This window comes from Chiloscyllium punctatum, chromosome 11 (assembly GCF_047496795.1).
Source record: "Chiloscyllium punctatum isolate Juve2018m chromosome 11, sChiPun1.3, whole genome shotgun sequence".
NCBI lineage: Eukaryota > Metazoa > Chordata > Chondrichthyes > Orectolobiformes > Hemiscylliidae > Chiloscyllium > Chiloscyllium punctatum.
The window spans coordinates 111,500,905-111,517,475 of record NC_092749.1 but is presented as its reverse complement, the minus strand read 5'-3'; the positions used below and the strand labels follow the sequence as shown (position 1 = coordinate 111,517,475).

Here is a 16,571-nt window from a genome sequence, read left to right as displayed (position 1 = left end):
GGTCAGGCAGCATCCGAGAAGCAGGAAAATCGACGTTTCGGGCAAAAGCCCTTCATCAGGAATAGAGGCAGGGTGGAGAGATAAATGAGAGAGGGGTGGGGAGAAAGTAGCATAGAGTACAATAGGAGAATGGGGTTGGGGATGGAGGTGATAGGTCAGAGAGGAGGGTGAGGGAAGGTAGCAAAGAGTACAATGGGTGAATGGGGGTGGGGATGGAGGTGATAGGTCAGGGAGGAGGGTGAGGGAAGGTAGCAAAGAGTACAATAGGTGAATGGGGGTGGGGATGGAGGTGATAGGTCAGGGAGGAGCGTGGGGGAAGGTAGCAAAGAGTACAATAGGTGAATGGGGGTGGGGATGGAGGTGATAGGTCAGGGAGGAGCGTGGGGGAAGGTAGCAAAGAGTACAATAGGTGAATGGGGGTGGGGTTGGAGGTGATAGGTCAGGGAGGAGCGTGGGGGAAGGTAGCAAAGAGTACAATAGGTGAATGGGGGTGGGGATGGAGGTGATAGGTCAGGGAGGAGCGTGGGGGAAGGTAGCAAAGAGTACAATGGGTGAATAGGGTGGGGCTGGAAGTGATAGGTCAGAGAGGAAGGTGGAATGGATAGATGGAAAGGAAGATCGGCAGGAAGGTCAGGTCATGGGGACAGTGCTGAACTGGAAGGTTGGCACTGGGGTAAGGTGGGGGGGACGGGGAAATGAGGAAACTGTTGAAGTCCACATTGATGCCCTGGGGTTGAAGTGTTCCAAGGCGGAAGATGAGGCGTTCTTCCTCCAGGCGTCAGGTGGTGAGGGAGCGGCGGTGAAGGAGGCCCAGGACCTCCATGTCCTCGGCAGAGTGGGAGGGAGAGTTGAAATGTTGGGCCACAGGGTGATGTGGTTGATTGGTGCGGGTGTCCCAGAGATGTTCCCTAAAGCGCTCTGCTAGGAGGTGTCCAGTCTCTCCAATGTAGAGGAGACCGCATCAGGAGCAATGGATACAATAACTGATATTGGTGGATGTGCAGGTAAAACTTTGATGGATGTGGAAGGCTCCTTTAGGGCCTTGGATGGAGGTGAGGGAGGAGGTGTGGGCGCAGGTTTTGCAATTCCTGTGGTGGCAGAGGAGGGTGTCAGGAAGGGAGGGTGGGTTGTAGGGGGGCGTGGACCTGACCAGGTAGTCACAGAGGGAACGGTCTTTGCGGAAAGTGGATAGGGGTGGGAAGGGAAATATACCCCTGGTGCTGGGGTCTGTTTGGAGGTGGCAGAAATGTCAACAGATGATTTGGTTTATGCGAAGGTTGGTAGGGTGGAAGGTGAGCACCGGGGGGATCTGTCCTTGTTATGGTTGGAAGGGTGGGGTCTAAGGGCGGAGGTGCGGGATGTGGACGAGATGCATTGGAGGGCATCTTTAACCATGTGGGAAGGGAAATTGCGGTCTCTAAAGAAGGAGGCCATCTGGTGTGTTCTGTGGTGGAACTGGTCCTCCTGGGAGCAGATACGGCGGAGGCGGAGGAATCAGGAATATGAGATGGCATTTTTGCAGGAGGTAGGGTGGGAAGAACTGTCTCTCCATGTGGAATTCAGCAGGAAAGGTCTGTATCCCTCAAACTTATAGAGTCAAAGAGCACAGAAACAGACCCTTCGGTCCAACCAGTCCATACCAAAAATAATCCCAAACTAAACTAGTCCCAGCTGCCTGTTCCTGGCCCATAGCCCTCAAACCTTTGCCATTCATCCAACTGTCTTTTAAACATTGTAATGGTACCCACATCCACCACTTCCTCAGGAAGTTCATTCCGCACACAAACCACCCTCTGTGTAAAACAATTGCCCCTCTTGTCTTTTTTAAATCTCTTTCCTCTCACCTTAAAAGTGTGACCCCTAATCTTGAAATCCCCTGTCCTAGGGAAAAGACAGCTGCCATTAATACTCCCTATACCCCTCATGATCTCATAAACTTCTATCAGGTCACCTCTCAATCTCCTACACTCCGGTGAAAACAGTCCAAGCCCATCCAGCCTTTGTTAATGGGAAATGGCACAGGCTGAAATGTTTTGAGTTTAATGTCTCTTTTTCTCAGTGTTGCTCATCTTCCAAGTGAATACCGAGCCAATGTTAAATGTTACTTGGATCAGGCAGACAACTGATCCTGTTCATCCAGTCCCACTGTCTGTGATGGATTTCTGTCCCAAATATCTATAACCCTGTTGGTGCAGCAAAGAAAAACGATTACTTAACTGCTTCAATCAATATAGAATGTGCAATAATTATATTTTCTTAATCTGGGAGTAACACGTACCTCAGAGGATGTCAGCAATTGCCTATGGTCATTCTCTTTGAATGAGAAAGAAGATATTTTCTTGGGTCAGTAGTGAATTGGATTTGATTTGTTCCTTTTCCCTTTAGCATGTACTTTTCAATGTTGTGGCTGAAAGGTACAACAGACCTGTTAGAATTCAGTACAGCATCTCAGAGTGGTGCTAAAAAGGGAACAACATTGTCAGACCGCAAGAGCGGAGTAATATACTTGAAGTGCCCTCCTGAATAACTGCTGAAAAGAACAGCTGTATCTTTTCAATTTTATTTTCTCTTACTTGTGGCTACAGTTCCAAGGTTATCGACCTCGTGATTGTTGGCCATCAATTTTGGGATAGACTGCTGGGGAGGGTACAAATAGATTTTTGTCAACAGAAACATGTATTAGTTTTAATCTGGATGTTGGTGTTCAAACACAATAGGTCCAGGAATTGACCATTCAGCCCTTCGCGTTTGCTTTCCTGATCAATGATAATCCGTTTTTGCTGGTCTTTCATGGGATGTGGGTGTTTCTGGCTGGACCAGCATTTATTTCTAGTCCCTAGTTGCCCTTGAGAAGGTGGTCATAGTCAAAAAGTTGACATTTCCAGCATGAGCTCTTCATCAGGAAGATGCAGAGCTTATACTAAAAACATTGACTCTCCTGCTCCTCGGATGCTGCCTGACTGCCTGTGCCTTTTCAGCACCACACGTTTTGACTCTGATTTCCAGCATCTGCAGCCCTCACTTTCTCCTCCTTGAGAAGGTGGTGGTGAGCTGCCTTCTTGAACCACTGCAGTCCATTTGCTGGAGTGGTCCCAGATCAACATCAATAAAACCTCATAATGCTCTATTCCCTTATCCATCACTTCCTTTCAGTTCCAAAACTTTATCAATCCCATGCTTGAAAATGCTTAATGATTGAATGTGAGATGCTGAATTCTAAAAGATTGACAACCCTGTGACTGAAAAATAAACTCATCTCAGTCCAAATTACAGACCTTTTAGATTTGTAGATACAGTTGAAGAATCATATTACTACTTGGAAACTTGAAGTTCAAGAATAATGTGGAACTTTAAGTTTGATTAGATTAGATTACATTACAGTGTGGAAACAGGCCCTTCGGCCCAACAAGTCCACACCGCCCCGCCGAAGCTCAACTCACCCATTCCCCTACATTTACCCCTTACCTAACACTACGGACAATTTAGTATGGCCAATTCACCTGACCTGCACATCTTTAGACTGTGGGAGGAAACCGGAGCACCCGGAGGAAACCCACGCAGACGGATTTTCTTAAATTTGGATTTGTGTGTTTTAAGAAGGGAGAAAGACATAAATTTAGTTTGATTTTATATTCTGTGAGTATAGAATCCCTACGGTGTGAGAGCAGGCCATTCAGTCCATCAAGTCTATATTGAAGAGCATTCCACTGCCTTACCTGCATTTTCCATGACTAATCCACCTAGTCTGCACAACTCTGGACAATTTAGCATGGCTAATCCACCCTAACCTGCACATCTCTGGATTGTGGGAGGAAACCCATGCAGACACAGGGAGAATGTGCTAACTCCACACAGGCAGTCACGTGAGGGTGGAATTGAACCTGGGTCCCTGGCACTGTGCTGCAGCAGTGCTAACCACTGTGCCACCCAGAAAAATGTTAGGATGTATTTAAGTAAGGTTTTTGAGCCTTTAAAGTGAAACGTTCCGGCATTTGAAATAAGAGTAGAAAAGAGAAAATAAAACACTGTCGTTTCATCAGGTCAAAAGTACAGTATCATAAAACAGCAGAACCATCCAGAAGGTCAGGCAGTGTGCACATTAAGTCATAGAAACAATGCCCTTAGCAGAAGCTTTTTTAAAAGGAGACTCCAAAGCAGAGAGGGCTATGGAAAATGTTATGAGTTCATTAGGATAAAAGTCCAGAAGCAGAAAGCTGTGGAAGGGTTTAAGGAGCCCTTGTTGGATAATAAGCGAGCAGTTCATTTAAAGGTGCCAGGAAGAGACATTAACTGAACAGCATTGAGTAAATGTAGACATTTGCTGAAAAGAAACAGATTACAGCCATGCCAACTGAATAAACAACTTGAAAGTGGAGACCGGGAGACCTTTCACAGAGATTTGACTCTTTTAAGGTTGATGTTGAGAGTAAAAGGATTAGATCTTTATTTCAGATATCTAAAATAATGTAATTTAAAATAATTCTTAAGTAACATAGTTCATGTTTTTTCTTTCCTTTTGTATATTAGAATTATATGTTTGGCAGCCTCTTGTGACTATGAGCATGACTAACCACCATGGTAACCACCATGGTAAACAAAGAGCGAAAAGTAAAACTTATGATCTATCAAACCAGTATGACAATCAGTTTGGATCATAACATGCTACATTGACTAGTCTAGGACAAGGGTCAAGGAAGATCTCTATGATTTAGTAACGGTGAGTTCACAAAGCATGGTGAAATCATGCAAACCGTTGAGGGCCCTGTTTACTTCTCCTGAAACTGTGCTCACTAGTTTGACACTGTCCAGCTGGGGAGAGGAACAACCTCTCCACATCTACCGTGTCAAATCTTCTCAAGAATATTACACCTTTCATTGGATCGCCTTTCATTATCCTACCTACTAGAGTGCGTGTCCACTCTACGCTATAGCCCTTGCGTGAAGTTGGCCGGGTAATGTCGATGCTCTAAGTGGCATCGTGAACAATACTTGACAGAATGTTTGAACAAAGGCTTTAAAGTGGTAGAATACAATTCATAAAATTCTGGATCAGGTAAAGGTTAATGTACAACCTTCCGAAAAGTAACTCACGCCAACTTTGGATGTTAAAGGAATCTTCCTAGATGTTCCTCCATAAAGGAATTTACAATATTCTTTCACAATGTAGATCAGTCAAACACTATAAGGCAGAAATCTCATCAGGGAAAGCACTTTGAGCCAAATTCTTCTGAGTTTCCAATCTGTTTCCAACTTATTTAATGTTGTTTTTGCACTGTTCAAACGTCAGTGAAGAGTTCAGTATGGATTTGTGAAGGTATCTGTAGAGTAATGTTGACAGCAATCATTTGTACTTTCTGTTCCTGAAAACCTTTCAGCTTCTGTCTGGAATCTACTCACCGATTGAGCATCCATTGCTGTCTGAGCTGGAGAATTCTAAACACTCTGAGTGTACTCACGTCTCCTCAATCAGGGTCTAAAAAGGCTGACCCCCTTATTCTAAGACTGAGCCCTATGTTCTGGACTAACACAGGCAGGAGAAAACATTTTCACAACATCTGTATGGATTGCATAGGTTTTTCGAAACCCCAGTGAATATAGGCATAGACTGCTCAATCTCTCCAGATGAGGCAACTCCCTCATCCCCAAAACCAGTTTAGCAAATATTTCTTACATCCCCTCAGAGAAGGCTTCTCTTTACTTTGGGAAGGAAAACTAAACTGTACGCAGTAATCTGACAGTGGTCTCTCCTGGGTCCAGGGAGCAAAGTTCCTGGGTCCCTGGTCTCCTGGATCACTATTGAGGCCTTTAATACCTGATCATGCTCAGGTCAACACAACATCCGTTGAGGAAACATAAAATGATTTTTTTAAAAATTTACATCGTTAAAAAATTCAGCTCTTCACATCAGATGCTGGAAATCTGAAATAAAAACAGAAAATACCCGAAACACTTAGCAGGACTGGCAGCATCGACAGAGAAACAGACTTGACAGTTCAACGCTAACTCTGTACTTAATTCATAATGGGCATTTTTCTGAAGACAGAAAGGTAATCCAGTGCAGCTTGTGTTTTTTTTTAATTTTGAGGGATATACTTACCTTCTCTCTGTGTTTACGTAATCCAATTACCTCTGCCCTTGACTCAAATGTGTTTCACCAGATGATGCCTGCTCTCTCCAGCAATCATTTGTGAATATACTATCTATGACAGGAAGAAAACCAGTCGGGAAGAATTCATTTTGATCTCAAACAATATTGCGAGGGAGTTGAATGCTCTGCTGTGTGTCAGAAATATTGAATGTGAACCCTGTGGTAACAATACCAATATAGCATACAGTTTCAGTGCCAGAGTTAGCAATCACACAAGCAGACTTCAGAAAGCTCTATTGTGTGTAGAACTGACACTCAGATGGATCCAACTCACTGGCGTTTGTTACAATTGCAGTGTGTAGACCACCTGTAGCAACTTAAATGTGGGTTTCATTTAAAAACAGATTTGAACAGAAAAGTCTAAGAGAGTTATAATAACCCAGGAAACCTGACTGGAAAGATACATCATTTATTGTGACACCAAAAGAGGGCCATTACACATGGTGCATACAGCTAGTCCAGGATAGACAATGTTGCTGGTTCTTCTCTGAGTCTGCTTTAGAAAGGGTTCAGGTGATGAGTTTCAGTTGGGCAGGCCGTTGCCTATTATCAAGGGAATGCATACTCAAATAGCACCACAGGGAGATTAATTAGAGATTCCCCATCAACCATGTAGGCATTATCACAGGAATTAGCTATGCATTGGTGAGATGCAGCATCTGCAGACCATTCCGATTTCCAAAGTTGTCAGTGATTTAATGTGGATCCTGGAGTTATAAAAAGATGCAATGGAACTTTCCCTTTCCCCTTGTACTCTCCCGCTGTTCGACAGGAAGCAGGTGTTGGTGATCAGATGGTAATCTTTGCTATTGCAGCTTTTTCTTCCTGGTCTGTGTTCCTTGTATCTTGTTGCAGGAGTTCTGGTGCTCAGCAACTTTATCCCGGTTAGACTTCCTTATGGAATAGCGAAACTCACTTTGGTATAAATAGGTTAATTCCCGAACAACAAACATCCAATGTCACCTCAAGGAACAATGCACCAAATGGTGAGAGGTAACAAACTGAGGAAAAGCTTTCTGTCAGACACTATGGTAATTGGAAAACTGAGACCAAGACATGCAATGTCCTGTACAATCACAAGGAATAGTTTATGGTAGGCAGCTATCAGTGTGAAGTGCATTTTATTGATAATACAATTGCAAATAGCATATTGTCAGTCATATGGTATTATAATTTCAACATTAGCTGCAGTTTGCATTTACTTAGCATCCTTATCTTTTTTGTAACAATCCTTAGTTGGTTAATCCTTGTGGGTTAGGTTGCCGTGTGTTTTGGGACTCAGGGCTCTATTCTCTGCTGCTGACAGACTGCTCCGTTAGACTCTATCGTTTTGTTTTCTGGATATGGGCATTACTGACTGGGCCAAAATTTATGGCCCATCCTTAAGAAGGTTAATGGTAAGCCGCCTTCTTGAACCTCTGCAGCTCACGCGGTGTATTTGTACCCATGATGCTGTTTGGGACAGAGTTCCAGGATTTTGCCCCAGCAACAGAGATGGAACAATAATATATTTCCAAGTCAGGATGGTGAGTGGCTCGGAGGGAACTTTATGGTGCTCCTATAAATCTGCTGCCCTTGTCCTTCGAGATGGTAGAGATCACAGGTATGGAAGTTGCTGTCTAAGGAGCCTCAGTCATATTGTTACAGGGGCATTTTGCAAATGGTAATTATTACTAACACTGTATATTGGTGGTAAGGGGAATATATGTTGAATTGTTAGGTTGGATGCCAATCAATGCACTCTACAGTCTCCACTCTTTTTGTGTTACATCTACATTTCTGCCTTCCCTAAGATTCACTATTACCTGTCCTCTGGGAGTTGAAGCTAACTCCCTTATTTCCAGAATATTACAGGTCACAGTGATCCCTATAACTCCATGCTCTCAATCCTCAGAACCATCATATCACGTGACTGCTGACCACACAGTTCCATCATCTTGTACATTATCATGTAAATATTTTTAAGGCAGAAGAAGGTGGATTCTTGATGGCCAGGGGGATGAAAGGTGATCGAGGAGATGCAGAAATGTAGACTATTGGTTAAAATCAGATCAGTCACAATCTTATTGAATGGTACAGCAGGCTTAAAGGGCCAAGTAGTCTCCTCTTGTTTGTATCATGTCATTGACATATGAATTCTCATTATACTGTATTTTAGCATAATGAAACATCCCCAATGTACTTCAGAGGAGTGTAGTCAAACAGAACTTGACCCCAAGCTACAAACGGATGCATCAGAACAGGTGACTAAAAAGCATAGCCAAAAGTGGGGGAGATTTGAAAGGAAGTCCGAATGTGTGCAGTGGTGTGGAGAGATTTAGGGAGGGATATATTAGTCTATATAATTTATCCATAAAACAGAAATGTAGCAAAAACAAATAAAAGTAAAATACTGCAGATGCTGGAAATCTGAAACAAACACCGAACATGCTGGAGAAACTCTGCAGAGAGAAGCAGAGTTAACAGTTCAAGTCAAGTTAGCTCAGTTGGCTGGACAGCTGGTTTGTAATGCAGTGTGATGCCAATACCATGGGCTCAACTCCCACACTAGGTGATGTCTTTGTATTCCTTCCCATGATGTGTGTGTCCATCGCTAGGTCATCATATTGCCCATCCCTAATTACCCAGAGGGCCATGAAGAGTCAACCCATTACTATGGGTGTGGAGTCACATGTAGTACAGACCAGGTAAGGATGGCAGTTTCGTTCCCAAAAGTGGGACTAGATGGGTTTTTCCTGACAATCGACTCATGGACATCATTAGACTCTTAATTCCATATTTTTATTGAATTCCAATTCCGCCATGGCAGGAACATTTAAACGAGGTATGAGAGCACCAGTTTGAAATTCCCTCTGGGATATTAGCCATCCTTCAAGAGAATAGCTACTGAATCAGAATGAACGCCACATTACCTGGGAGTTGAGCATCAGGGGGACAGGTCAGGAATGGATGGGAATAAAGCAAAATACTGCACATGCTGCGAATCTGAAATGAAAACAGAGAGTGCTGGACGCTTAACATTTTGAGTCGAAGTAGACTGTTCTTCAGAAGAGTTTGGTTTCTCTCTCCACCGATCTAGCATGATCTGATGAATATTTCCAGCATTTCCTGTTTACTTCAGAACCTAGATGAAAGCTTTGTTGTGTTTGATGGTTGTCTTTGATTAGAAAGATATAGACATTAATACATCACCATCTCGGGCCATCTCAAAGTGCTTCAGAGCCATCATAGCTCTTTTGAAGTGTGATGCTTTTGTAATAGAAGCCAGCCCTGCGGCTGTGATAGTCCAATTACTGAGCAATCAGACATACTGGTGAGAAGGACTTTACACTCCAATTGTTCTGAAGCGATACAACATTGAGTTATGCGGTCTGTGAAAACACCACAGTAGCTCCCTCAGAATCCAGTCAGATACACTCCCTGGCAAACAGTCTGAATGCTTTCTTCACTAATATCGCAACACTGCTGGTGCTTTGTTTTTCAAATAATAAAGATTAAGAAGTTAATGTTAGCCAGCACATTAGGAGACTGTTGGTGCCTTCCTTTAAATAGTGCCGGCTACATCCACGTCTCAGGGGTTGATGAGACTTTGATTTATTTTTTCATCCGGAAGACAGCACCCTCAGCTGTGTAGCTGTCCCTCAGCCGTGTAGCTCTCCCTCAGCCATGTAGCTGTCCCTCAGCCGTGTAGCTCTCCCTCAGCCGTGTAGCTGTCCCTCAGCCGTGTAGCTCTCCCTCAGCCATGTAGCTGTCCCTCAGCCGTGTAGCTCTCCCTCAGCCGTGTAGCTCTCCCTCAGCCGTGTAGCTCTCCCTCAGCTGTGTAGCTGTCCCTCAGCCGTGTAGCTCTCCCTCAGCCGTGTAGCACTCCCTCAGCCGTGTAGCTCTCCCTCAGCCGTGTAGCTCTCCCTCAGCCGTGTAGCTGTCCCTCAGCCGTGTAGCTCTCCCTCAGCCGTGTAGCTGTCCCTCAGCCGTGTAGCTCTCCCTCAGCCGTGTAGCTCTCCCTCAGCCGTGTAGCTTTCCCTCAGCCATGTAGCACTCCCTCAGCCCTGTAGCACTCCCTCAGCCATGTAGCTCTCCCTCAGCCGTGTAGCTGTCCCTCAGCCGTGTAGCTGTCCCTCAGCCCTGTAGCTGTCCCTCAGCCGTGTAGCACTCCCTCAGCCCTGTAGCACTCCCTCAGCCATGTAGCTCTCCCTCAGCCGTGTAGCTCTCCCTCAGCCGTGTAGCTGTCCCTCAGCCATGTAGCACTCCCTCAGCCCTGTAGCACTCCCTCAGCCGTGTAGCTGTCCCTCAGCTGTGTAGCTGTCCCTCAGCCCTGGAGCACTCCCTCAGCTGTGTAGCTGTCCCTCAGCCGTGTAGCTGTCCCTCAGCCCTGTAGCTGTCCCTCAGCCGTGTAGCTGTCCCTCAGCCCTGTAGCACTCCCTCAGCTGTGTAGCTGTCCCTCAGCCGTGTAGCTCTCCCTCAGCCGTGTAGCACTCCCTCAGCCCTGTAGCTGTCCCTCAGCCGTGTAGCTGTCCCTCAGCCGTGTAGCTCTCCCTCAGCCGTGTAGCACTCCCTCAGCCCTGTAGCTGTCCCTCAGCCGTGTAGCTGTCCCTCAGCCGTGTAGCACTCCCTCAGCCGTGTAGCTCTCCCTCAGCCCTATAGCTGTCCCTCAGCCGTGAAACTCTACCTCAGCCGTGTAGCACTCCCTCAGCCGTGTTGCTGTCCCTCAGCCGTGTAGCACTCCCTCAGCCGTGTAGCTCTCCCTCAGCCGTGTAGCACTCCCTCAGCCCTGTAGCTGTCCCTCAGCCGTGTAGCTCTCCCTCAGCCCTGTAGCACTCCCTCAGCCCTGTAGCTGTCCCTCAGCCCTGTAGCTGTCCCTCAGCCGTGTTGCTCTCCCTCAGCCCTGTAGCACTCCCTCAGCTGTGTAGCTGTCCCTCAGCCCTGTAGCTCTCCCTCAGCCGTGTAGCTCTCCCTCAGCCGTGTAGCACTCCCTCAGCCGTGTAGCTCTCCCTCAGCCGTGTAGCTGTCCCTCAGCCGTGTAGCTCTCCCTCAGCCGTGTAGCTCTCCCTCAGCTGTGTAGCTGTCCCTCAGCCGTGTAGCTCTCCCTCAGCCGTGTAGCACTCCCTCAGCCGTGTAGCTTTCCCTCAGCCGTGTAGCACTCCCTCAGCCCTGTAGCACTCCCTCAGCCATGTAGCTCTCCCTCAGCCGTGTAGCTGTCCCTCAGCCGTGTAGCTGTCCCTCAGCCCTGTAGCTGTCCCTCAGCCGTGTAGCACTCCCTCAGCTGTGTAGCTGTCCCTCAGCCCTGTAGCTGTCCCTCAGCCGTGTAGCTGTCCCTCAGCCCTGTAGCACTCCCTCAGCTGTGTAGCTGTCCCTCAGCCGTGTAGCTCTCCCTCAGCCGTGTAGCACTCCCTCAGCCCTGTAGCTGTCCCTCAGCCCTGTAGCTGTCCCTCAGCCGTGTTGCTCTCCCTCAGCCCTGTAGCACTCCCTCAGCTGTGTAGCTCTCCCTCAGCCGTGTAGCTCTCCCTCAGCCGTGTAGCACTCCCTCAGCCGTGTAGCACTCCCTCAGTCGTGTAGCTCTCCCTCAGCCGTGTAGCTCTCCCTCAGCCATGTAGCACTCCAGATGTAGGTTTGCTCGCTGAGCTGGAAGGCTCATTTCCAGGCATTTCATCACCCTACTAGATAACATCTTCAGTGAGCCTCCTGGCAAAGCACTACTGCTGATTCCTGCTTTCTATTTATATGTTTGGGTTTCTTTGGGTTGGTGATGTCATTTCCTGTTCTTTTTCTCAGGGGTTAGTAGATGGGGTCTAGCTTGACATGTTTGTTGATAGAGTTCTGGTTGGAATGCCATGCTTCTAGGAATTCTTGTGCGTGTCTCTGCTTGGTTGTCCTGGGGTGGATGTGTTGTCCCAGTCGTGTCCTTCCTCATCTGTACATAAGGATATTAGTGGTCAAGTCATTTTGTGAGTAGTTGATGTTCATCTATCCTGGTGGCTAGTTTTCTGCCTGTGTCCAATGTAGTGTTTGTTACAGTCCTTGCAAGGTATTTTGTAAATGACATTAGTTTTGCTTGTTGTCTGTATAGGGTCTTTCAAGTTCATTGGCTGCTGTTTTAGCTCTGAAGAAGAGCACAGGAGCCACTTAGTGTCCTGGTCAATTGTTATCCATCAATCAACATCCCACTAATAGATTATCTGGCCACTTTCACATTGCTGTCTGTGGGAGCTTGCTGTGTGTAAATTGGTTTCTATATCCAGCAGTGAAATATATTTCAAAAATATTTCATTGTTTGTGAAGGGCTTTGAGAGCTGTTGAAGTCGTGAAAGGTTCTGTGTAAGTTCCTTTTGAGTTGAGTAATACAGAGGAACCTCGATTACCTGGCATTCGATTATTCGCATATCGGATTATCCTGCAAGATCGCAAGGTCCCGATGCTCAGCTCAACTATGCTATCCTGCATTCGATTTTCCGGAATTAGGTTAACCGAATGAAATACTGCCCACCCGTGTCATAGAGTCATAGAGTCATAGAGACGTACAGCATAGAAACATACCCTTCGTTCCAACCCGTTCATGCCGACCAGATCTTCCAACCCAATCTAGTCCCACCTGCCAGCACCTGGTTCATATACCCATCCAAATGCCTCTTAAATGTTGCAATTGTACCACCTCCACCACTTCCTCTGGCAGCTCATTCCATACATGTACTACCCTCTGTGTGAAAAAGTTGCCTCTTAGGTCTCTTTTATATCTTTCCCCTCTCACCCTAAACCTATGCCCTCTAGTTCTGGGCTCCCCGACCCCAGGGAAAATACTTTATTTATCCTATCCATGCCCCTCATAATTTTGTAAACCTTTATAAGGTCACCCCTCAGCCTCCGACGCTCCAGGGAAAACAGCCCCAGCCTGTTCAGCCTCTCCCTATAGCTCAAATCCTCCATCCCTGGCAACATCCTTGTCAATCTTTTCTGAACCCTTTAAAGTTTCACAACATCTTTCCGATAGGAAGGAGGCCAGAATTGCACGCAATATTCCAACAGTGGCCTAACCAATATCCTGTACAGCCATGACATGACCTCCCAACTCCTGTACTCAATACTCTGACCAATAAAGGAAAGCATACCAAACACCTTCTTCACTATCCTATCTACCAGCAACTCTACTTTCAAGGAGATATGAACCTGCACTCCAAGGTCTCTTTGTTCAGCAACATTTCCTAAGATCTTACCATTAAATGTATAAGTCCTGCTAAGGTTAGCTTTCCCAAAATGCAGCACCTCGCATTTATCTGAATTAAACTCCATCTGCCACTCCTCGGCCCATTGGCCCATCTGATCAAGATCCTGTTGTAATCTGAGGTAACCTTCTTCGCTGTCCACTATACCTCCAATTTCAGTATCATCTGCAAACTTACTAACTGGATCTCTTATGCTCAATTCCAAATCATTAATATAAATGACGAAATGTAGTGGGCCCAGCACCAATCCTTGTGGCACTCCACTGGTCACAGGCCTCCAGTCTGAAAAACAACCCTCCACCATCACCCTCTGTTTTCTAGCTTTGAGCCAGTTCTGTATCCAAGTGGCTAGTTCTCCCTGTATTCCATGAGATCTAACCTTGCTAACCAGTCTCCCATGCGGAACTTGTCAAGTGCCTTACTGAAGTCTATATAGATCACATCGGTGGCACGGTGGCACAGTGGTTCGCACTGCTGCCTCACAGCGCCAGAGACCCGGGTTCAATTCCCGCCTCAGGCGACTGACTGTGTGGAGTTTGCACGTTCTCCCCGTGTCTGCGTGGGTTTCCTCCGGGTGCTCCGGTTTCCTCCCACAGTCCAAAGATCTGCAGGTCAGGTGAATTGGTCATGCTAAATTGCCCATAGTGTTAGGTAAGGGGTAGATGTATATGTAGGGGTATGGGTGGGTTACGACTTGTTGGGCCGAAGGGCCTGTTTCCACACTGTAAGTAATCTAATCTAATTTCTGAAGGCTTCCCATTTTCCATCGTCCCTTTACCTGCGAACATCTGCCCCCAATCAGCTTTTGAAAGTTTTTGCCTAATACCATCAAAATTGGCCTTTCTCCAGTTTAGAACTTCAACTTTTAGATCTGGTCTATCCTTTTGCATCACTCTTTTAAATCTAATGGAATTATGGTCGCTGGCCCCAAAATGCTACCCCAATGACGCCTCAGTCACCTGCTCTGCCTTATTTCCCAAGAGTAGGTCAACTTTGCACCTTCTTTAGCAAATACATGCATATATTGAATCAGAAAATTTTCTTGTATGCACTTAACAAATTCCTCTCCATCTAAACCCTTAATACTATGGCAGTCCTAGTCTATGTTTGGAAAGTTAAAATCCCTACCATAACCACCCTGTTATTCTTACAGATAGCTGAGATCTCCTTACAAATTTGTTTCTCAATTTCCCTCTGACTATTAAGGGGTCTATAATACAATCCCATAAGCTGATCATCTCTTTCTTATTTCTGAGTTCCACACAAATAACTTCCCTGGATGTATGTCCAGGAATATCCTCCCTCAGCACAGCTGTAATGCTATCCCTTACCAAAACGCCACTCCCCCTCCTCTCTTGCCTCCCTTTCTATCCTTCCTGTAGCATTTGTATCCTGGAACATTAAGCTTCCCGTCCTGCCCATCCATTCAGGTAATTGAGGTTCCTTTGTATTGCTATGAGATTTTGAAAAGTGCCATAACATTTTAAGCAGGAAGTTGATGGAGTTGGGAGGTTATAGTGTGTTCGATTTACGTTTTGCACAGTTTACTTAATTGGATATAAACGTGTTTCTTTGCTATATTTACATCTCTATGCTGCAATGATAAAACCTTCAAAAGAGTTAAGTGATGGTTTATAAATTTCAGCCTTTCATTCCGTCATTGCTGAGTTCACATCAGTAACCTAACAACTCGGTAAATGTTTCATTTATTTATTCTTGTAGGATTCCACAGTTGTGTTAGCATTAAGAATGCTGTTGATAGGTGCAGGCTTAATCTCAGGGCACTGTTTTAAAAAAACTCTGAAGAGAGCACACACATAATCTTGTAACAGCACTGATGGCAAAGGATATATCAATACTCAGCTGGTTTGGAGTTGTCAATGCAAAGCATTCTGGTTTTATATAATTTAATCTGAACTTCTGAACAAGTTTGTAAATGCACTGGTTGTGTTATGATGTTCATGTTAATGTTTCATGTTTCATTTGCATTGGTTCTGACTCATGTTAAAAAGTACAAAAAATGGAGTCACGTTGGTCTCAATTGATCATCAGTTGAGTGAATTTGGATATTTCAATTTACATGTCTCCTATTGGGGAATCATAACAACAGGATGTAGCAGATGTCCCATGAATTTCAAATCATGCAACCTCCAATCACTCCTCACACTCACCCAGACGTAAAGTGTATGTGCCGAGCTTATTACCATTTTAAGTGCACTCTCCGAGAGACACAGCTGGGAAGTGTTGGAATTTAATTTGCTGTTCTGTGCATTAAGTTGAGTCATCACTATAACAATGGGACCAGTAAGTGTATTCCAGTAGGCACAGGACTTTACCAGAGTGATAGTGCACAGTCTGTCACTGTGAATTACACACAGATCATATGTCAGTGACTTGTCAATGGCTATAATAACCAAAGGGAGTTGAAATGCTAATGAAAGAGTGGACATTACATAAAAGATACTGTTCTCAACTAATACTGTGGATTTTTCAAGCTTCCCTTTATTTATTTAAGTTGATGTTCTGCTGATTTTGTTACTTGATTTCAGACTGAAGTGAGATTGCAGAGTTGCCGGTTACATGAATTGTCGCTCTCCATAGCAATAAGACAACTCCTTTGTACCACATGTGTCTCTCCTACCTTGTGATTATCTCCTTGCATCTGTGCAGTTCCAGTAAGAACAGCAAGCGTGGAAGCTGCTTCTGTACTGGACTTGCCTGAGTGCTTGGATGAGGTGGGGCCGAATCTAAGCCTTTCATTTTGCAATGTGTCAACTTTGTTGAATTTCCTGGAAGGTTTCTCTCCACAAGGGCTAACAAATTCTTGCACCTCATCTTCCAACACTTTGGCATGAGGGACTAAATGGCCTACTCCTGCTCCCATTTCCTGTGTTCTTACAACCATGGGAAAACCTGGAAAATGAACAGTATTTTACATCAACTCCCCTCCATAAAGACAAAATTTGCAATATTTAATGAGAAGTACCTTCAATGATGAACCAGCTCACTGTATTTACAGTTGGGTGCCCTGGGATATCTTCCTTATTGTCATATCCTGAATAAAAGCCAGGTATTTATGATCATTGAAAGTTGACATTCCAAACTAATGAAAAATTCATACTGTTTTCCTTTGCTTGAAAACAATTGCTGTTTGTACTTTCACACTGCTGATTCAACAAGCTGCAGTGAGTAACTCATCACTAAACTCC

General features: G+C 45.3%; 1 protein-coding gene across 2 annotated transcripts in view; it reads left to right on the top strand.

Moving 5' to 3' along the window:
• The window catches only part of LOC140483334 (uncharacterized), a 134,440-nt gene that overhangs the window by 116,197 nt on the left and 1,672 nt on the right, over nucleotides 1-16,571 (top strand). The gene's annotated exons all lie outside the window — the stretch shown is intronic.